Source organism: Lithobates pipiens, unplaced genomic scaffold (assembly GCF_037356315.1).
Source record: "Lithobates pipiens isolate NorthernLeopardFrog02 unplaced genomic scaffold, aLitPip1_a1.2 Scaffold_16, whole genome shotgun sequence".
Taxonomy (NCBI): Eukaryota; Metazoa; Chordata; class Amphibia; order Anura; family Ranidae; genus Lithobates; species Lithobates pipiens.
Genome location: NW_027507748.1, coordinates 568155882 through 568176725, shown reverse-complemented (window position 1 = coordinate 568176725; position 20844 = coordinate 568155882). Strand labels below are relative to the sequence as shown.

At 47.0% G+C, this 20844-nt stretch overlaps 1 protein-coding gene across 3 annotated transcripts in view; it reads left to right on the top strand.

Moving 5' to 3' along the window:
• SMAGP (small cell adhesion glycoprotein) overlaps positions 1-20844 on the top strand; it is a 53276-nt gene that overhangs the window by 20139 nt on the left and 12293 nt on the right. The window contains exon 1 of one of the 3 annotated variants that reach the window (XM_077483686.1): positions 4784-4907. The exons of 1 other annotated variant lie outside the window; for it this stretch is intronic. The gene's annotated coding sequence lies outside the window, so the exon portion shown is untranslated. Of the gene's footprint in view, positions 1-4783; positions 4908-4944; positions 4974-20844 lie in introns of those variants that run through there. One more of the 3 variants, XM_077483688.1, reaches the window with a different exon arrangement.

Genomic DNA, 20844 nt, shown 5'->3' with positions numbered 1-20844 from the left:
CTTAGTAGTGAAATGGTACTGAACCTCCCTAGTCATATCCCATCTTTCTGTGATAGAGACGGCTTTTTGGCCTGTAGAAGGTGTAAGGCTTGTAAAGAAGTCTCTAGACCCATGAGAGGAGTTGATAAGTTCACATCAGGGTGATTGTGAGCTGGCAGTTCTTATTAGGGATGAACATGAGTGTCTGAGCTATCTCACCAGGAAGCTGTCACCGTGGATAGTCAGTTATAGTGGAGGAGGCATTCCCGCCTGCACCTGTATACAAGAGCTCGGGCTGTCCGCAGTGACAGTTTTCTGGCAGAATAGCTTAGGCAGGTTCTGGTTGGTATCTAAACACGTCTGAGATCAACTCTGGTTCTAAAATGTGCTTTATATGCAGTGCCAATGCCTGCCATATAAGTGTAGAATTCTAAACCTTTGAATAATCTTTAGATTTTTGACCATAAGTGGGGCCGCAGCAACCATCATTTTCATGCAGCCAACGAATTTGAGTGATTGGACATGTTGGAATTTTTATTTTTTAAATCAATGATGGGAGAAGCGTGCAAGAAATATAATTGAAAAAGAAATGCGCATGAGCTGTAACCTGGAAAGAAAAGAAAATTCCCAGCCAGTAATTTTCTTTTCCATAACATGAGGTGAAATTGAAGGCTTGATTGGTCAAATTTAGAAATCAATGGTGACATCATCAGTTTACAAAAAGCAAAAATTTTCCATTCTCAATAGACAAATTGTTTGGAATTCAACCCATGTATAGTCTGCATAAGTCCCTACTGCTGTTAAAAAAAAGGTAAATATGTCACTTTTTAACTCCTTCCTGACCCACCGCCACAGTTGTACTGCGGCAGGTTGGCTCTCCTGGGCCAAACTACGTTACCTTACATCGCGTCGCCTTTTGACCACTAGGGGGCGCATGTACACAACCCGAGGCACGCACATGTGCCCGCGGCGAGACACCAGAGCCGATGCGCATGCATGGCGGTCGCGATGACTGTCGGATACCCACGATCGCGCCACACAGAGACAGAACTAAGATCTGTCAGTGTAAACAGACAGATCTCCATGCTGTCAGGGGTGAGGAGAGCAATCTATTGTTCATATGTAGTAAGTATGAATGATCGCTTTCCTCACTAAGACAGTCCCTTCCCCCCACAGTTAGAATCACTCCCTAGGACACACAATTAACTTGTTGATCACCCTCTAGTGTTAACCACTTCCCTGCCAGTGACATTTACACAGTAATTAGTGAATTTTTATAGCACTGATCACTGTATAAACGCCAATGGTCCCAAAAAAAGTGTCCGATCTGTCCACCATAATGTAGCAGTCCCGATAAAAATCGCGTATCACCACCATTACTAGTAAACAAAAACCCCCCCCCCCCCAAAAAAAAAATATATATATATATATATATATATATATATATATATATATAATAAAAATGGCATAAATCTTTCCCCTATATTGTAGTTGCTATAACTTTTGCACAAACAAATATGCGCTTATTGCGATTTTTATTACCAAAAATATGTAGAAGAATACATATCTGCAAAAACTCAGCAGAAAAACTGATAGTGTGTATGGGGCTTTAGGGCACTTGTACACCACCCGTATATATTAGGGAATGTAGCTGTACAGATTAAATTACTCCTGTAATTGTGGTGTCACAAATATGTATGGATGCATTATTGTGAATGCTAAATTTTGTGCTCATGAAAAAACATTTATATGTGTACACATGTAAACATACCGTATATACTCGAGTATAAGCCGAGATTTTCAGCCTCTTTTTTGAGGCTGAAAGTGCCCCCCTCGGCTTATACTCGAGTCATCGCTGTCTGCCCGCTCGATCAGCGTGTCGAGCAGACAGACAGCGGCCATTCTATAATTCAAAAGCTCCGCCTTCGCCTGTGATAGGCGGAACACTGAATTTCCCAGCAGCCTGTGTTCCGCCTATCACGGACATCGTATCATCCTCGTACTACGGACGAGGATGATACGATGTACGTGATAGGCGGAACACAGGCTGCTGGGAAATTCAGTGTTCCGCCTATCACAGGCGAAGGCGGCAGCGCAGCTTTTGAATTTTACAATGGCCGCCGAGGCGCCGACGAAGAGGGCACGGGACGGAGGCAAGGCAAGGCACGGCACGGGACGGGACGGGACGGCGGCAAGGCACGGCGGCAAGGCACGGCGGCAAGGCACGGCGGCAAGGCACGGAGGCAAGGAGGCAAGGCACGGGACGGAGGCTCGGGACAAAGGCTCGGGACACAGGTAGGCTGGACACACACACACACACACACACACACACACACACACACACATGGATGGATACACACACACACAGGGATGGATGGATGGATGGAGACACACACACACAGGGATGGATGGATGGATGGATGGAGACACACACACACAGGGATGGATGGATGGATGGACACACACACACACAGGGATGGATGGACGGACACACAGGGATGGACAGACACACAGGGATGGACGGACACACAGGGATGGACGGACACACAGGGATGGACAGGCATGTCTCACCCTCGGCTTATACACGAGTCAATAAGTTTGCCAGTTTTTTTGGGGGTAAATTGGGGACCTCGGCTTATATTCGGGTCGGCCTATACTCGAGTATATACGGTAAGTACCAGCATTTATGCATGTATAGCTGCGTACAATGTACTCTGTAGTACATTTCTATAAACATAATTACGCAGGAGCTGTGAATCCAGGGTGCCACAAATACCGATGTACAGTATTTCACAAAAGTGAGTACACCCCTCACATTTCTGTAAATATTTTGTTATATCTTTTCATGTGATAACACTGAAGAAATGACACTTTGCTACAATGTAAAGTAGTGAGTTTGCAACTTGTATAACAGTGTAAATTTGCCGTTATTTCAAAATAACTCAACACACCATTAATGTCTAAACCGTTGGCAACAAAGGTGAGTACACCCCTAAGTGAAAATGTCCAAATTGGGCCCAATTAGCCATTTTCCCTCCCCGGTGTCATGTGACTTGTTAGTGTTACAAGGTCACAGGTGTGAATGGGGAGCAGGTGTGTTAAATTTGGTGGTCACTCTCATTCTTTCATAATGGTCACTGAAAGTTCAACATGACACCTCATGGCAAATAACTCTCTCAAGATGTGAAACAAATAATTGTTGCTCTACATAAAGATTGCCTGGGCTATAAGAAGATTGCCAAGACCCTGAAACTGAGCTGCAGCATGGTGGCCAAGACCAAACAGCGGATTAACAGGACAGGTTTTACTCAGAACAGGCCTCGCCATGGTCGACCAAAGAAGTTGAGTGCACGTGCTCAGCATTATATCCAGAGGTTTTCTTTGGGAAATAGATAAGTGCTGTCAGCATTGCTGCAGAGGTTGAAGGGGTGGGGGGTCAGCTTGTCAGTACTCAGACCACACTGCATCAAATTTGTCTGCATGGCTGTCGTCCCAGAAGGAAGCCTCCAAAGATGATACACAAGAAAGCCTGCAAACAGTTTGCTGAAGACAAGCAGACTAAGGACATGGATTACTGGAACAAACCATGTCTTGTGGTCTGATGAGACCAAGATAAACTTATTTGGTTCAGATGGTGTCAAGCGTGTGTGGCAGCAACCAGGTAAGCATTACAAAGACAAGTGTATCTTGCCTACAGTGAAGCATGGTGGTGGGAGTGTCATGGTCTAGGGCTGCATGAGTGCTGCCGGCACTGTCTCACTGATAACCACAGGCAGTGAGACATTGTCCTGATGAGCGGCTGCAGAGATTGGGAAATGTCTCACTGCCTGTGATTAGCGCAGTGCAGTGCCAACTTCCTGGCGGGCTCTGCACGTCAGGTGTGCGAACACGCTGGAGCTCATCCTTAGCAAGAACCCAAAATGGTATGATTCGCACTTTGTATATGTGTGTTTAGGTGCATTCAGTAGAGTTACATTTACAGAAATCAGAATTCTGCGTGTCCAGGAGCATATTAGTTATCTTGAGGACCCTTTCACACCGAACGCAGTTGGCTGTAGTTGGATGCATTTGGACTGCATTCCAACTGCATAGACAGCCCAAAATCAAGGTAAGCCTATGGGCACAGTTCACACCACTGTAGTGCATTTCAGCGTATTTAAAAAAAATAGAGTAGTGCATTCTGCATTTTTCACATCTCAAATGCAGGGAACGTACTTAGGGTTGCCGCCTCATTCCTTTAAACCTGAACACATATGAATTACATAGGTGGCAACTCTAAACGCACTACAAACACGCTTCAAACACACAGCACGCACAGCGCCTCTTTAAGTCAAGAAAGCCAAGCCCAAAATGAATATAAAAATGCAGTGCGAACACAGTGCTAATCGCAGCGCAAAATACATGAAAAGCACATTCAAGAAACGTTAAGTGTGCTTCAAATGCATGTAAACATGCAGCCAAAGTAAGTTATGTGCAGTTTCTGGTGTGAATGGGACCTCAAGGTGTCTAAACACATGTAAACATATGTAAATGCAATTACATTTAAACATGAGAGAGCTGGATCTGGGAAGTACTGTTTCCCCAGTCGTTTTTCCTGCGTTTTAAATAACCCAAACACCAGAAGTAGTGTGACTTAAGCATTTGAACATGAACATATGCAATTACGCTGTCATAAGTGACCTGACGATGAGCTTTTAATGGTGCACCAAGTTTAGGGAGCCTGTAATGATGTAATGTAAACACTTTGCTTTCCAAAATGATGTAATCCGGAAGCAGCCAGGCAGAGAAGGGTTACAGGTGGGTGTGGTGGAGGGAGGTTGATTAATACTGCTCTGCACCTGTCCCATTATTGTGTGTTTGCTTCTCAACCTGTGCTGTGTGCTAGGAAGACTAGGGCATTGTGCTGTGTACTAGGGGAACGTTGGCTGGTGAGTATCTGCAGAAACAGACTGGCCCATGTTTATGCTTGAGTACCATGACTTGTGTGTGTCCAGGTACGTATGTGTGGATGGTATTGTAGAACAATGGTACTGCAGCCGTACTCCCTCCTGTGTGTAAGTTATGTGATATGCAAAGAAGGTCTCATTTTACTAAACTACCTGATGTGATTAGCCGCAGCGAGCAGCAACACCAGTTTCTAGACTATGGAGATGGTGGGGACCTCTTTGAGGCTCCATTTTCACCAGCCTCCTGTGTTCGGTTTATTTAAAGACAGAAGAAACTATCTGGGAAGTGGATCGTATATAGAATAAGGGGGCGCTAAATAAATATATACTAGGGTTAAATGCCATAAACATAAAGAGCAATATTGCTGTGCAATCAACAGTAAGTGCTTAATAAATCATCAAAGTGCATATACAATCTTCAAGGTGCATATGATTTATAATTATAAGCAGCAAATTGGCTTGGTAGTACCACAAAAATGTCCATAAAAGATGTCGTGATTCAGATCTATTTTATGTCTGAACACACCTGGCGGATAAAGGTAAGTACCCTACTTACCAAATCACCATGACTCCTTTAAAAAGACAGGTAAGGTGAAGCTTGGTTTGACTTAGGATACTGGAGTCAATTGGACAGGCCTAGGGAACAATCTTCCTTGTAGTTACTCAGAAAAAAAAAAAAATGATCTGGGAAGTATAAACCCATTCTGCTTCCCAGATTAAGTTCCCTTGCATTTATGTGTGTTTTGATGCCTTCAGAGTATTTAACCACTTTCAGACCGGACCATTTTGCTGGTAAATGACCAGAGGTCTTTTTACACTTTGGCACTGCGCTGCTTTAACTGGTAATTGCGCGGTCATGCAATGTTGTACCCAAACAAAATTTGCGTCCTTTTCTTCCCACAAATAGAGCTTTCTTTTGATGGTATTTGATTGCCTCTGCGATTTTTTATTTTTTGCGATATAAACGTAAAAAGACCGCAAATTTTGAAAAAAAATGATATTTTCTACTTTTTGTTATTAGAAAAATCCAATAAACTCAATTTTAGTCATACATTTAGGCCAAAATGTATTCAGCCACATGTCTTTGGTAAAAAAAAGTCAATAATTGTATATTTATTGGTTTGCGCAAAAGTTGTCACATCTACAAACTAAGGTACGTTTTTTCTGGAATTTACGCAGCTTTTAGTTTACGACTGCCTATCTCATTTCTTGAGGTGCTAAAATGGCAGGGCAGTACAAAACCCCCCCAAATGACCCCATTTTGGAAAGTAGACCCCCTAAGGAAATTGATAAGAGGCATGTTGAGCCCATTGAATATTTTATTTTTTTGCCTCAAGCGATTGAATAATGACAAAAAAAAAAAATTTTTTTTTTTTTTTACACAAAGTTGTCACTAAATGATATATTGCTCACACATGCTATGGGCGTATGTGAAATGACACCCCAAAATAAATTCTGCTGCTTCTCCTGAGTACGGGGATACCACATATGTGGGACTTTTTGGGAGCCTAGCCGCGTACGGGGCCCCGAAAACCAAGCACCGCCTTCAGGCTTTCTAAGGGCGTAAATTTTTGAGTTCACTTCTCACTACCTATTACAGTTTTGAAGGCCATAAAATGCCAAGATGGCACAAAACCCCCACAAATGACCCCATTTTAGAAAGTAGACACCCCAAGCTATTTGCTGAGAGGCATGTTGAGTTCATGGAATATTTTATATTTTGCCACAAGTTGCGGGAAAATTACAAACTTTTTTTTTTTTTTTTTTTTTTTTTTTTCACAAAGTTGTCACTAAATGATATATTGCTCACGCATGCCATGGGCATATGTGAAATGACACCCCAAAATAAATTCTGCTGCTTCTCCTGAGTACGGGGATACCACATATGTGGGACTTTTTGGGAGCCTAGCCGCGCACGGGGCCCCGAAAACCAAGCACCGCCTTCAGGCTTTCTAAGGGCGTTACAGTTTTGAAGGCCATAAAATGCCAAGATGGCACAAACCCCCCCAAATGACCCCATTTTGGAAAGTAGACACCCCTAAATTTAGGGGTACACTAGTGAGACTAGGTAATAAATGGCGGGTGCCCTGAAACTATAAAAAAAATAACTAACCAACCAGCATCACCTGTAACAGTTATATGGTGATCACTGGTGAAAGGGTTAACTAGGGGGCAATTAGGGGGCTTTATGCGGTAGTATATGGGGGTCCCTGGCGCTATAAAAAGCTGCAGCGAACCTAAATACCTACCTGCCTAACTAGCGTCACCTGTGACACTAATACAGCGATCAGAAAAACGATCGCTTATTAGGCTGGGTTCACACTGGAGCGATGCGGGAACGCCACGAATGCGCGGCGGGTTCCCGCATCGCATGCCTCCCGGCGGCAGTTCACACTGCCCTATGCGAACTGCTGGGAGTGTCAGTGAAATGTTACTGACACCCCCAGATCAGTTCGCATATCGCAGTGCGATCTGCAAACTCGGATCGCATGGTGTGAACACCCATGCGATCCGATTCTGCTGCGGGCCAAAAAAAGGGTCCCGTGCGAATTTGCGGCGGGTGCGGCGAATGGCTGAACTCGAATCGCACAGAGATCGGATGTGATTTGCACTGCAGTGCGGTGCGAATCACATCCGTTCTCATAAACCGCTGCAATGTGAACCCAGCCTTAGTGACACTGGCGACGGGGGGTGATCACGGGGTTAAACCTTTATTGGGGGGGTTAGGGGGGTACCTTAGAACTAAAGGGGGCTAACCCTAACTGCCCTAACAGTTATTAGTCACAAATGACACCCGCTGGGTGATCAGGGGGTTAAACCTTTATTAGGTAATAAATGGCGGGTGCCCTGAAACTATAAAAAAATAACTAACCAACCAGCGTCACCTGTAACAGTTATATGGTGATCACTGGTGAAAGGGTTAACTAGGGGGCAATCAGGGGGCTTTATGCGGTAGTATATGGGGGTCCCTGGCGCTATAAAAAGCTGCAGCGAACCTAAATACCTACCTGCCTAACTAGCGTCACCTGTGACACTAATACAGCGATCAGAAAAACGATCGCTTATTAGGCTGGGTTCACACTGGAGCGATGCGGGAACGCCACGAATGCGCGGCGGGTTCCCGCATCGCATGCCTCCCGGCGGCAGTTCACACTGCCCTATGCGAACTGCTGGGAGTGTCAGTGAAATGTTACTGACACCCCCAGATCAGTTCGCATATCGCAGTGCGATCTGCAAACTCGGATCGCATGGTGTGAACACCCATGCGATCCGATTCTGCTGCGGGCCAAAAAAAGGGTCCCGTGCGAATTTGCGGCGGGTGCGGCGAATGGCTGAACTCGAATCGCACAGAGATCGGATGTGATTTGCACTGCAGTGCGGTGCGAATCACATTCGTTCTCATAAACCGCTGCAATGTGAACCCAGCCTTAGTGACACTGGCGACGGGGGGTGATCACGGGGTTAAACCTTTATTGGGGGGGTTAGGGGGGTACATTAGAACTAAAGGGGGCTAACTCTAACTGCCCTAACAGTTATTACAGTCACAAATGACACCAATGCAAAAAAAAAAAAAAAAAATGACATTGGTGTCACTGTGACTGGGGGGCAGGGGTAATTGGGGGGGGGGGGGTGATCGGGGGGTAAAGGGGGGGTGTGAGTGTGCCTGGCATGTTCTACTGTGTGTGTAGAGTGTTGGTGCAACTCACCGATCCGCTCTCCTCCGTGTCGGAACGGAAAATACCGACACGGAGGAGAGAATACATCACTTCCTCTCCTGTGTTTACATTACAGGAGAGGAAGTGATGTCACCGGGGATTTCTATTCGTCGGGAGCGATCGCGAGGGGGTGGCCATGAATGAATGGCCGCCCCCTCGTCCCGGATCGCTCCCGGACGAAAACCGGCCGCCGCAGGCACCGGGCGGGGGCCCGATCGGGCCCCCGACCCGCGGGAGGCAAGGGACGTACATGTATGTCCTTATGCCTGCCCGTGCCATTGTACCGACGTACATCGGCGTGCGGCGGTCGGCAACTGGTTAAAGCTGAGTTCCACCCAAAAATGGAACTTCCACGTTATTCTTTTATTTTGGCCTGGTGATCCTTTCGGTAAGATTGTTTTCAACAGAACAAGCTATCCTGCAAATGTAGCAGTTAGAGGGTTAAGACTAACCATTTACCAGGCGTGCTTATAATAACAATGTAATCCAGTGGGGTGTTTTTATTTTTTTTATTTTTTTATTTTTTTTAAACTCTAGTCCTCAAGGTGCCCCAACAGGTCATGTTTTCAGGATTTTCCTCTTATGAAACGGCTCTGGTAACTACTAGGGCAGCGAAATGGACCAAATAACCTGTGCAAAAATAATGGTAAGCCTGAAAACCTGACCTGTTGGGGCACCTTGAGAACTTGAGTTGAGAAACACTGATGTAACTTATAAATTGTTAGCTGGAGTTTGGCTTCAATTTGTTAGGCTCCTTTACACACAGAAAACAGACAGCTGCCAGAGTGTTTTTAGCTGTCCGTTCCCAGCTTTATGGGGGCAGTGTGGCGCAAGATTCGGCGCATCGCATGTTCCCTTTTTTGTTTTGAACAAATTTCATTTGAAGTATACAAAATGTACACTTCCTTAAGGCCAATGTACAGTGTGCTGTTATTAAAATGCACACATGCTGCAGTGAAGCCCCAGGTTGCTTTGCAGGGTGAATGTGGAAACAACTGTTTTCTGTGTGTCCTTGTGGTGACAGATGTGTTACAATGTGTGAATTAACCCATAGTGTGTTTACGGGTGCAATGCTCTGCAGGCTCCCAAAAAGTGTGTGTGGTGTTTGGGTTTTTTTTTTTTTTTTTTCAGTAAAACCTTGGCTTGCGATCATTTAATTCATTCTGGAAGCATACTTTGTAATCCAAAGCACTTGTATATCAAAGTGAATTTCCCCATAAGAGATGGACACTCAGATGTTTCATTCCACAACCATTTATTCATAGGTCCTTCAGTTTATAATCCGTATAAAAAGATTATAGCAATGGGACCAGGTTGCGTAACCTTAACATGTGGGGGGGTGTTGTGTATTTAACCAGCCCGCTCGCCTGTGGTCTTTGTCGGCTTCTTGTACGTCACTAGGCTGACTCTTTGAAACTGATTAGCATCCGTGAGTTCCCGCTTTTTGTAGTTTTTTTCAAGGCTCTCGTTTCCGTTCGCAATTCACGTACAACGCGTCTGGCTCGGCTGTCGCAGGTAGAGTTTTTGGTTGACTTTTCATTTCACGCATTGTAGATATCTTGTCGCTAAACCTTGATATCAAACTTCGAATCGTTCGTAAAATCCTACACACAGCCGTAACGTTATCATACCAAACATTTCTTTGTTTATATGTACCTCACGCCGATGCAAAGGCACAGCTTCCTTTAGGCATGCTGTTTTATGCTCCAAATCTGTTGCTCGTGAATTTACTGGACACCGATCAGTGCCATATCAAGGCTGAACCATTTCTAAATCATTTCACTCTCCCCTACCATGCTGATTCGAATCCAGTCGCATTCAGGATGCACCGTTTTGTCCCGGTGCACCCCAGTTGTCTTTTCTGCCTCATTTCAGTACATGCTCCAGAGTCCTGTTCGTTGTCAGTCGCAGGATGCGGCTCACCGATTCGTGCCTCTGTCATGGGAAATCATTTCACTGTCGCGTATCGCATTCCGATACGAATTCGGTTGCATCTACGATGCACAAATTTGTTCCGGCGTGCTCCAAGTATTTATTTTTGGCCTTTCATGTACTTTCAGTACATGCTCCAGAATCCCCATCTTTGTCAGTCGTGGCACGACAGATTTGGTGCCTCTGTCATGGCAAACCACTTTTTTTTTTTTTTTTTTTTTTAACTGTCACTGTGCTCCGATTCGAATCCAGTCACATCTGTGATGCACCGATTCGTTCTGGTGTGCTCCAGTTGTTTACGGCCTCATTTCAGTACATGCTCGAGTCGGGTTTCGGTTCTCTGATTCATGTCTGTCATGGGAAATCATTTCACTGTCGCGTATCGCGGTCCTATATGAATCCTGTCGCATCATGCACTAATTCGTCTCGGCGCGCCCCAGGTATTTCGGTACATGCTCCAGAGTCCGATTCGTGGTCAGTCGCATGATCAATTTGTGCCTCTGTTATGGCAAGTGAAATCATTTCACTGTCACATACCGCGCTTCGATTCTAATCCAGTTGCATCCGTGGTGTACCGATTCGTTCTGGTGTGCCCCAGTGGTTTTTGGCCTCCTTTCAGTGCATGCTCCAGAGTCTGGAGTGGCGGCATGACCGACTTGTGCCTCTGTTATATACCGCTCCTTGATTCGAATCGGTCGCATCCAAGATGCACTGATTTGTTCCGGTGTGCCCCAGTGGTATTTGTCCCCAGTTGGCTCGGTCTTATTTTGTTCCATGCTCCACAGTTCGACTTGTCGCTTTTCGTCCGACTCATCGTTTATCGCAGTCACAACATGCCGATTCGTGCCTACATCACGGCAAACATTTTACTAATTTACTTTCACACACTTGTCACTTGAGTTGAATCCACTCATACCAACAATGCATTGATTCGCACCCGTCATTCCAGCATTACGGGTATCGTTCGCATGTTTCCTGTCTTTATATTGGATTAATTTCATACTCTACAACTGGTTCTTATCAGATTCATTTCATGCTATTGATTCGTATAGGATTAATTTCATACTTGCGACCAATTCATATCTGATTCATTCCATACACATCCAAGAACAACTAATTGCACGCATCCAATCACAAACCTCTTGCAGTTGCTGCAAGTACGCAGGGGAGACGAGTGTTGGGGGGTGTGTGTGTGTGTGTGTGTGTGTGTCTAAATATTTGTAGATGGGCACTTGCAGCGGAATTTCTAGTCAACATATGGAGACTGCATGACGTTGTTGTGATCCTGGACACAGAATGCCCTGCATTCAGGAACACGTGTACATGGCTTGTTGCTAAAAGGGGGGGGGGGGGGGGGGTGTGTGTATAACGCACACAGTATCGGGATGCCTGTCTTTACACACACTAACTTTAATGGCATCCCAGCATTAGTCTGTAGGGTTCAATTGAGTTGGCCCACCCTTTGCCGCTTCAACTCTTCTGGGAAGGCTGTCCACAAGTTTTAGGAGCGTCAGTTACATAGTTAGTCAGGTTGAAAAAAGACACAAGTCCATCCAGTTCAACCAAAAAAAAAAATATACATACATACATACATACCAGCCCATATACCCAATTCTATACCCACAGTTGATCCAGAGGAAGGCAAAAAACCCCAGCAGAGCATGATCCAATTTGCTAAAGCAGGGGAAAAAATTCCTTCCTGATCCCCCCCCCCCCCCACTGAGCTGGCCATAACCACCTCTGCAGGGAGTCTATTCCACATTTTTCACAGCTTTCACTGTGAAGAAACCTTTCCGTATTTGGAGATGAAATCTCTTCTCCTCTAGACGTAAAGAGTGCCCCCTTGTCCTCTTTGTTGACTTTAAAGTGAATAACTCAACACCAAGTTCCCTATGTGGACCCCTTATATATTTGTACATGTTGATCAAATCTCCTCTTATCAAGAGTGAATAAATTCAGTTCCTCTAATCTTTCCTCATAGCTGAGTTGCTCCATGCCTCTTATCAGTTTGGTTGCCCTTCTCTGCACTTTCTCCAGTTCCCCGATATCCTTTTTGAGAACTGGTGCCCAAAACTGAACGGCATATTCCAGATGAGGTCTTACTAATGATTTGAACAGGGACAAAATTATATCTCTCTCTGGAGTACATACCTCTCTTAATACATGAAAAGTCTTTGCTCGCTTTGGAAACCGCAGCTTGGCATTGCATGCTATTATTGAGTTTATGATCTACCAAAACCCCCAGATCCTTCTCCACTATGGATTCCCCCAGTTGTACTCCCCCTAGCGTGTATGATGCATGCATATTCTTAGCCCCCAAGTGCATAACCTTACATTTCTCAACATTAAACCTCATCTGCCACATAGTCGCCCAATTAGACAGAGCATTGAGGTCTGCTTGTAAATTGGTGACATCCTGTAAGGACGTTATTGCACCGCATAGCTTGGTGTCATCTGCAAAGACGGAAATGTTACTCTTGATCCCAGACCCAATATCATTTATAAAGATATTAAAAAGTAAGGGTCCCAGCACTGAACCTTGGGGTACACCACTCATAACCTTAGACCATTCAGAGTAAGAATCATTAACCACTACTCTCTGAATTCTGTCTTTTAGCCAGTTTTCTATCTACAAACTGATGTTTCCAAACCTGTAGACTTTACCTTACACATGAGCCATGTGTGCGGAACAGTATCGAACGCTTTTGCAAAATCCAAATATATCACGTCCACCGCCACCCCTCTGTCCAAGGTTTTACTTGCCACCTCATAAAAAGAAATCAGGTTTGTCAGAGTCTGACAACTCCTGTCTTTCATGAATCCATGCTGTCTGTTGCTCAAAATATTTTTTTCCTGCAAGAACTCATCTATGTGGTCTTTTATTAATCCCTCCAGTATATTCCCAACTATAGAAGTTAAACTAACGGGTCTATAATTACTTGGTAAAGACTTTGTTCCCTTTTTAAATATAGGCACCACATTGGCCCTGCGCCAATCCAGTGGTACTATTCCTGTCATTAATGAGTCCCTAAAAAAACTTGATACAATGGCTTTGAAATTACAGAGCTCAATTCTTTTAGGATCCGTGGGTGGATGCCATCAGGTCCAGGTGCTTTCTCCACCTTTATTCTGTCCAAATATTTCTGGACCATATCACTTATGAGCCATTGTGGATTAGGGGCTGCGTCAGTACCACCCCCATTGTGGACATGAGCTCCCCCATGCTCCTTTGTATACACAGAGCTGAAGAAAGTATTTAATAAGTTAGCCTTCTCTTTGTCCCCAGTCACCCACTCCAGATTATTTTGCAAAGGGCCTACATGCTCAGACTTAACCTTTTTACTATTAATATATTTGAAGAATTTTTGGGGGTTTGTCCTACTGTCTTTTGCAATCTGTCTTTCATTTTGAATTTTTGCATCCTTGATTTCCTTTTTACATATTCTGTTAAATTCCTTGTAACGTAGTGGGCGTGGTCTGGCGATGTGCTAGAGCAGACGTGTGCTCTGTGAGCTCCGGGGGCCGACATCGATAAAACTACAATTAATCATCCACTCAGTCCTCAATTTCCTACCTGGAAGATGGGTCGGCGGACGGGCAAGTCTCTGCCCAAGAAAGGTGCATCCACAGGGTCGATTAAACGGTTCCTCTCCGTGGAACCGGACGAGGCGGAGGAGCAGGACGACCTAGGCTGCAAGCCGCGTGGTGGAGTGGACCTCGCCTCCCGCGATGGGCCGGACCGGAGGTCGCGCTCGCCCGAATCCTCGGCGGGTTCGGGAGATGAAGCAGATCGGCATCCACCCTCAGCGCCGCACCGGCGGAAGAGCGGCCTACCTACCACTTCTGACCTGGCCGCCATGCTGCTGAACCTCGAGCGGGTCATTAAGAAGGAGGTCTCCGCAGTCCGATCGGATCTCTCTCAAGTGTTGGTACGAATCGGAGCAACGTCTTGACCGTCATGCGAACGCTATTCGGGCCTTACAGGCGACTACACGTCAACTTGCCATTTCGCATCGTACGACCGTCTACAAGCTCGAAGACCAAGAGAATCGCAACCGACGTAATAACGTTCGGATCCGGGGTCTTCCCGAAGCGACCGGAGACGATGACCTCCTTCCGTCCGTCCGAGGCATTTTCAACAGTCTTCTGGGTCGAGCTGCGGATGCTCCCTTGAAGATTGATCGGGTGCACAGGGCGCTCAGGCCCCGCAACCTTACTACTGATCTCCCACGGGACGTCATATGCCGGGTCCACCATTACCCCGACAAGGAGCTGATTATGCAGAAGGCTAGGGGAGCTACACCGTTTGATTTTGATGGGGCACTGTTATCCTTCCCGGATCTGGCAAAGGAAACCTTGGATCGACGCAGGGCTCTGCGTCCCCTCACGGAACTGCTTCGGGCGGCGTCCATTAAGTATAAATGGGGCTTCCCTGCTGCCTTGATCGCTTCTAGGGATGGCAAAACCGCAATACTTCGCTTCCCGGAGGATCTGCCCAAATTCTGCAATGATGTGAATGTTGCTGTCCCGGATCTGCCTGGCTGGCAGGACGGCATTCCGCCCCTGCCCACCGGGGCCGACCAGGGTTGGCAGAGAGTGAGCCGTGCCCGCCGCACTTCTGCACCTGATTACCGCCCTTGAACCGGCACTATGCCCTACAGCTTGCTTCCCTGTTCTGGGTGACTACTTGCTCTTGGGGGATATGCCGCCTGATCGAGGTGGGAGGGTTTCCCTACCAGGATTGTATGTGGACGTCGGCCACTTCTGAAGGCAACTGGAACTTGCGAGGCCGTGGGTGGATCACCCATGGCCGTGTGGCTCGCACCCTGGCGCCTCTTTGGGGGCCCCTGCCTGAGGCTGGACATTGCTATAATTTTTTTTTTTATTTTTTTTTTATTCTTTTTTGTTCTGAGTCCTCTATTGGTGTTGCCTGTGTTCTCATATGATTCATTCAATTGCGTTTTCACTTTTTTCTCTCCCTCCCCTTGCCCTTTGAACATGGTGGGCTTACGGTATTCCCCCCCTATGGGCTTTACCGCCCTAGCTTCAGATTTATATTGTTCTAGGCAGGCATTTTACTGTTTTATGTATTGGATGATTTGATTTATATATTTTTGTGTTTAGGTGTCGGCACCGGACCGCGGGGCGCTGCTTCGGACCTGTAAGGTGGGGTTTGCGCCCGGTTGCCCGAGTCCCGTCCCCTCTTTTTTGAGCGGGGGCTGCCCGGCGTGGGGCCCTGGCGTCCGCGCCCCTGGTGGGGTGGGGGGCGCGGGGGCCCTGTGGCGGTCATGTGCCCCGCTCGCGCACGGCATGAAAATGTGTGCACTACTAGCTGCTATCAGACAGCTTTTTTTTTTTTTTTTTTTTTTTTTTTTTTTTCTGGTTCTTTTTGTTTTTCCCACTACGGTGGGGTCTTTCCTTTTCTTGTTTCCTTTCCTTCTCCTTTCCTTCTCTCTTTCGCCTCTCTTGTCTGCTGCCTCCACCTCTTCTAATCCCCTTCCCCCCCCCCCCCTGTCCAGGGGCGGTCCGCCTCTGTGCTGCATCGGTAATGTTATGGTGTTCGCGGTTCCTCCTTTTGTGAACCTTCTATCTTTTAATGTATGGGGCCTTCATGCCCCGGGGAAGAGACATAACTTATATAGGGAGCTGGACCGTTTGCGGGGGGACGCGGTCTTCCTCCAGGAGACCCACCTCACGCAGACGACCCTAGTTAGACTACATTCACCAGAGTACCCCATGTGGTACTACAGCCTCTCCGACATTCCTAAAGCAAAGGGTGTGGCCATTGGGATCCGTAGGGGAACCGCGTTCACATTTGAGGAAATGTTGAGTGATACTGCGGGACATTTTCTGTTTCTCCGGGGCACCCTGGGCAGCATGCAGTGTACTCTGGCCACTTTATATTCCCCTAACAAGAATCAAGCGAGCTTTCTTGCCTCCACACTCAGCTCCCTGCGGAGTTTTGCACGTGGATGCATCCTACTGGTGGGCGACTTTAATGTTCCCCTGGAACCTACTTTAGACACCTCCTAGGGGTGATTCCTCGCTATCTAGCAGAGGGTTGCGGTTTATACGCTCTTGGCTCCATGACCTGCAGTTGATGGATGTCTGGAGAATTAATCACCCGCGGGAAAGGGACTTTACCTATCTTTCCTCCGTCCACCAAACATATTCTAGAATCGCTCTATGTTTCATTGATCACCAACACCTACCGCTCATAGTGAAGTCAAGCATTGACTCCTCCCCCCTGTCCGATCACGCACCGATCTCCTTAACCTTCAAAGTAGAATCCATACCCCTGAAATCCACTAACTGGAAATTGAACGAGGACTTGATAACAGAGGAGGCAGATAAAAAGGTGATGGGCGACAATTTAGAGTTTTATTTTAAGACTAATGTAAGTCCTGACATTTCGCCGGGGGCGTGTTATGGGAGGCCCACAAGGTGTTTATTAGGGGTAAGTTCATGGAATTGGGCTCTAGGAAAAAGAGGGAGCGCATGCTACACCAGTCTACCTTGTTGCGTGACATTACGGACTTAGAACGCCAGCATAAACTGAACCAGACTCCGGCCCTTTTCCACGCCCTGACGGAGAAGCGGGAGACCTTGAAGTCCCTCCCATTTGGACCAAAAGCGACGCTCTCGGATAGTAGCCCACCGATTTTGAGTGGGGGGGATAAACCCAGTCGGTTGTTGGCCAACTCGGTGCGACAGCGTAAAAATGCGGCGTTTATTGCTAAAGTTAAGACCCCCCTCGGGAGACCTTGTGTTTGATACCCCCCGAATAGCCCGGACATTCAGGGACTTTTATCGGCGTCTGTATCAGGTGCACCGGGACGTTCAAGATGGAGATACACGGGGACGCCTTTATTAGTGACTATCTGGCCCGTGCCGCCGTCCCGACGCTCTCCAGGGGAGGTTTTGGCATCTTTGGAGGGTGAGTTTACGGCTGCGGAGCTTCTGGGCGCCATGAAAAGCATGGCTTGTGGTAAGGCCCCGGGTCCAGACGGCCTCACGGTGTCTTATTATAGAGCGTACGCTGACATACTGCTCCCTTACTTGACCAATTATGCTAATGTGACCTCGACCGGCGGGGACCTTCGCCTGGAGACCACTCATGCCCACATCACTGTATTGCCTAAGGCGGGCAAGGACCCTAGTGACTGCGCGAGCTACCGCCCTATCTCGCTCTTGAATATTGATGCGAAGATTTACTCTAAAGCTATAGCAAACAGGCTGCTCCCCTTGATACCACAGTGGATCTCACGGGATCAGACGGGATTCATCCCTGGGAGGGAGGCGCGGGGTAATTCTCTCCGCACGCTTTCACTGATGGCGTATGTGCGGCGGACTTCCCAGCCCACCCTGTTACACTCCACTGATGCTGAGAAGGCGTTTGACAGGGTGGACTGGGACTTCCTTATGGCGACGCTGGCGCACCTGGGCATTGGTCCCTCTTTGCGCTCTAGGATATCGGCATTGTACCACTGCCCTACGGCTCAGATACAGATTAATGGCGCCCTTAGTGACCCCTTCACCTTATACAAGGGCACCCGACAGGGATGCCCGCTCTCGCCAATTTTATTTGCGATCTCCCTGGAACCCTTTCTCTCCCTTATCAGGCGGAACCCGAGTATACATGGCGTGTCGATAGGTAGGACGGAACACAAATACGCGGCCTACGCTGATGATATATTGTTTTATGTACAACAACCGTTGATCACCCTCCCCAACCTTATGTCTGAGTTTTCGGCCTATGGCTTGGTCTCGAATTTTAAAATTAATATGTCCAAATCGGAACTGTTAAACATCTCTGTCCCTGCCAGACAAGTGTCTCACCTGAAACGGAACTATCCCTTTACTTGGCAGTTGCACTCCATGAAATATTTAGGCATTCAGCTTACGCCCTCCCTATCGTCCCTTTTCCGTGCTAACTTCCTACCCCTGCTCAACACACTTGGGTCGGATATCCAGAAATGGTCCCAGCTACGACATTCTTGGTTGGGCAGAATTGGGCTGGTTAAGATGAATTTGCTGCCCAGGGTGCTCTTCTTGCTTCAGATGGTCCCGTTTGGGATACCGGTGGGATTTTTTACTATCTTGTCGTCTTTGGTATATCGGTACATTTGGAATAGGAGAAGACCCAGACTGCCTAGATCCCTTCTCACCCGCCCTAAATGTAAAGGGTGGCTTAGCAGTGCCAGACTTTAAACTTTATTATAGATCCATTGTGCTGACTAGGCTTTCAGATTTGAAATATTGCAAAGACACGAAACTTTGGGTAAATTTAGAAACGGATCTCTGTGGCGCTGAACCTTCCACACTGATGTGGATCCCGAGGAAATTCCGGACTCTTTTGCCTACCACGTCACCGCTAACGCGTTCATCCTTGATGGTATGGGACTCTATCTGTAGGTCGCATGGCTGGCTGTATAACTCCCCCCTGATGCCCTTGGTGGGTCATGATTTCTTCCCACCAGGTAACATGGACCCTCAGATTCATCCTTGGCGGCTGGGCAATTGCATCTACCTACACCAATTCGCCGGCCCCTCCGGCGTTTTGTCACTTTCTTCCATCATGGGTAGTTTCTCCCCCCCCCCATATCCTATATGGACCGCTGGAAACATCATCAACTGTTGAACTTTGTTCACTTGCTCCCAAAACCCTTGCGCTCTCTGGCAGAGCTTACTCCTGTGGAAACTTTATTTGCCGACCTTAGCCCGACTGAGAGGCCGGTTTCATACTTTTATCAGGCTCTGCTGTCCCTCACTTCTACTGGCACTCCCACGTTCCTACGGTATTGGGAAAGGGAGCTGCATACGGATCTATCACCGTCCCAGACATCACAAATCTTGACCCTGGCTCACACATCCTCCGGATCCTCTAAAGCATCAGAAATGGCATATAAGCTTTTGACCAGGTGGCACTACACACCTGTTGTATTACACAGGTTTTCTCCTCAGTCCTCCCCAATGTGTTGGCGGGAGTGTGGGGAGGAAGCCACTCATGCTCATATTTGGTGGTACTGCCCGAGGATCCGCCCATTTTGGTTGGCGGTTCTATACTGGATTAAAGAGATCCAGGGTTGGGAAGTTCCTAACGATCCGTGGTACGTTCTCTTCCACTGCACGGGAAAGCCAACGGGCCCTTATAAAAGGTCGATCACACCGCACCTCCTAAACGCCGCCAAAACCCTCATCCCACAGTTCTGGAAACTGAGGAAGATCCCCACACTCCAGCGTTGGTTACTCAACGTGGATACCACCTATTACATGGAGGACATGACTCTCTCTCTCCGGGGTAAATCTGAGCTGGCGACAAAGATCTGGACCTGTTGGGTCGCCTTTAAATATTCCTCTAGCTATGCAGCTATAATGTCTCAACCAATGTGATGTGATCATATCTCTTGTTCTTAAAGTTTCTGCTGTAATTTTGGAAATTGTTTATCAGAGGTGGACCTGCCTTCCTTCCCCTCCCCTCTCCCGCATCCCCCCTTATTTCTCTATCTCTCTCTTCCTTTTCTTTAATCTTTCTTTCTTTGTTTAGTGTATTCTCTCCTTTAAAAATGGAAGAGATGGGTGTATTTGTTTTACCGCGGAGGCTGCGTGTTCCAGCAGCGGTGGTCTCTGCCTCTGAGGGCTAGAGCCTCGTGGGCAGTGGCTTTTTCTGACCCATTGTACCTAAAGATGTAATAACACTGTCCCCGGTATTGGTTATGTATTGCTTGATATGCTGTTGTACATGCCTCTCTTCTTCAATAAACATTAATTAAAAAAAAAATAAAAAAAAAAATAATTCCTTGTAACATTTGAATGACACTAGTGTTCCTTTTATTTTTATATTTTTTGAAAGCTCTTTTTTTTTTTTTTTTTTTTTTTTTTTTTTTTTTAACTTTGCCCGTGAGCCACATCGGCTTTATTTTTAACCACTTCCCGACCGCCGCACGACGATGTACGTCGACAGAATGGCACGGGCAGGCATAAGGGCTTACATGTACGTCCTTGCCTGGTCGGGGGCCCGACCGGGCCCCCGCCCGATGCCTGCGGCGGTCGGTATTCGTTCGGGAGCGATCCCGGACGAGGGGACGGCCATTCATTCATGGCCACCCCCTCGCGATCGCTCCCGACGAATGAAAATGCTCCGTGACATCACTTCCTCTCCTGTAATGTAAACACAGGAGAGGAAGTGATGTAATCTCTCCTCCGTGTCGGTATTTTTCGTTCCGACACCGAGGAGAGAGGATCGGTGAGTTGCACCAACACGACACTAC